We start from the raw sequence: 2,681 nt of genomic DNA, 5'->3' as shown, positions 1-2,681 counted from the left end.
AAGTTCAAGTCACTATGCTTTCCTGATCCACAGTGAAAATTCATAAACCCATATGGTTGTCACAGGCAATCCAATTTCCAGTTGGCCATTATGAAAGCATAATCATTATTTTCAACAATATTAAAATCAGATCATTATTATGATACCACCTAGCAAACCAAACACAAGAAAAATTAAACTCACTCTCTCCTCATTATGACCATGAGACCACAAGAAGATAAACTGGATGTGTCACACATGATTCTCATTTTGTGAAATTAACTGACTAAATTAACACAAGAGAATACAGTTGGGGTGGCAGGAAATTTTGACTGAAGTCCATTTTGTAGATAATTTTAAAAATTCACCAAAATTTCATGAAAATAAATATAATCCCATTTCACAAAACCACTGAGTCATGAATAACAAAGTTGTGGTAGCCATTAGGTTCTAAACACCCAAATTACAGATAAATCCATCATGATAATGGAAGTAGGAATAATATATAGCAGAACAAAATAAAAATAACTTACAATGATCACATTCTAGGAACTTACAATTTCAGATGAGAAGGGAGGATAAATTAGAAAATAATGACCACTACCTAGTAGGAAAGTTCAGAACCAATCATCCCACCATGTTCTCCATTAAAATTATCATCATCTGCTTTCCCTAGTCACAAAAGTACCAAACTAAAGCATTTGGAGGGTCTCACATGGACACTATCTTTAAAGGTAATTCTGATGGTTTAACACAGAAATTACCCTAATGCGAGAAAACAACATGGGAACTAGGGAAGATATGTCTTTCTATGTAAAATTTAGCCTGAATATATTTTAGCATTTTAAATGAGCACTTTGCAACCGAGACCAAATATCAATCATCTCTTGAGGTTTTCTACTATGTACTAACATCAGATCTACATAAGAACAGATGTTATTCTTGTTTTTCTCCTCAATATCAAATGTGCTGAAACCTTTGCGTTTCTCTGGAATGAGACCAAGTTTCTGAAGGCACATTCCAGTATAAACGTCATCAATGGGGTAGAGATGGACCTGGTCATTTATGTTGTACAGCCTCAGAGCCAGGTGGCCAGAATAGGGGAATCCCCTTCCCCCTGCATAAAGAATGTAGACCCCAGAGAAAAACACCTCTGGGATGTAGTACTTCAGTTTCTTATTTCGATGAGGACCAGTATTGTGGATCACATCACCTATAAACAGATCTTTGGCTTTGTGCTTGGGAAAGCTATTCAAGTAATTCAGAATGTGATGAGTGTTCACAAAAACATCATCATCATCACCCTTAAAAACAAACTAAGTGTCTGGGCAGGAAGTGCTCACCTACCTGAGAAATAGCACTTCCTTTAGAGACAGGTTGAAGAAAGTGTCTCTATAGTTCTGCATAAGAATGTCTTGGTGCTTCTCACTCTCAAATTTCAGCATGTCAGAAAGGTCAGGGTGGTTGTCCTCTGGGGGAGTCTGGCCCAGCAAGAAGACGCATACCACTGTCTGGTTCCCCTGGTTGGTTTCTTTGCCCCAGGACTCCCGAATTGCTTGCCTTCTGGCGAAATGTGGAGTGAGGGACTTAATTGCCAGCAACAAGAAGGGCTTCTTTGCACTTTATTTGGTTGATCTGTAACCAGTGAATAATTTCGACATCTCAAATACAGGAGAAAGTCTTTAAATTTGTCTGGCAAATTATTAAAATCTGTCACAGCTGACATGACCCTCAGGTCAGGTTCACAATAATTCAGATGACTTATATTTGGCGACCCATATACATCCCCTGTCTGGTTGGCCAACATGCTCAAAATGGGATTGTACCTCTTGTTCAGCTCTTCTTGTTCTCTGTTCCAGTACGCCTGGGGAGGTAAGCTAGATATCTTCCAGAACTTTTCTTTGGGTTTTATTACTTCTCCATTTCCATTTTTTTTTCTTGGCTGCTGCTTTTGGAGACTTCCACAATCAAATAAATGAAGGCATTTGCCATTATCATGATACCCAACAACTTTATTCTTTAACATGCAACACTCATTTCTGGTATCTTGTCCAGGATCAGCTCCAGCTTGGCAGGATGGGGGCGGGAGATCTTGGCCTCATCCAGGTCCCAGCTGCTCTGTGCAGCTCAGCCCAGCAAAGGCCACTGCTCATGCTCCATGAGCCCATGAGCGTCGCCAGGGACTATTGGCCTGTCAGACCCATTTCATTCTTTAGGTTTGAGAAATAGTCTGATATTTCTTTGTACAGATTGTGCATTTATTTTATTTGTATCTCCACAATTTTATATATCCCAATAAAATTTAAATTTTGTCTTTTCATCTTATTCCATTATTCTTGGAAGTTCTGTTCATGATTTCTTATCATTTTCTCTATGTGGTCAATTTTATTTTCAAGATTATATATTTTATTTTGTTTTCATTGCTTGAGGTTCTGTCTTCCAAATGGTCTAGTTTGTTGGTGTTATTTTCCATTGGATTTTTCATTTGTTTTATTGATTCCTTCATTTTGTAGATTTCTGGTTGACTTCTTTCCAGAATCACTATTTCTTTATTAAAATGATCTTTCACTTCCTAAAATTTATTGTGTGTGTGTGTGTGTGTGTGTGTGTGTGTGTTGCTGGCAATAGAACCCAGGGCCTTGTGAATGCAAGGTAAGCACTCTACAAACTGAGTTATATCCCCAGCACCATCTCCTCCTAGA

At 38.2% G+C, this 2,681-nt stretch overlaps 1 pseudogene; it reads right to left on the bottom strand.

Moving 5' to 3' along the window:
* Nucleotides 1-620: 620 nt before the first annotated feature.
* LOC124082205 (N-acetyllactosaminide beta-1,3-N-acetylglucosaminyltransferase 2-like) lies at nt 621-2,016 on the bottom strand (annotated as a pseudogene).
* Between the last annotated feature and the right edge of the window lie 665 nt (nt 2,017-2,681).

Source organism: Marmota monax, unplaced genomic scaffold, assembly GCF_021218885.2.
Source record: "Marmota monax isolate L192 unplaced genomic scaffold, Marmota_monax_Labrador192_F-V1.1 WCK01_AAM20220418_F8-fsc00132, whole genome shotgun sequence".
Classification (NCBI taxonomy): domain Eukaryota; kingdom Metazoa; phylum Chordata; class Mammalia; order Rodentia; family Sciuridae; genus Marmota; species Marmota monax.
This window is presented reverse-complemented; position numbering and strand designations above follow the sequence as displayed.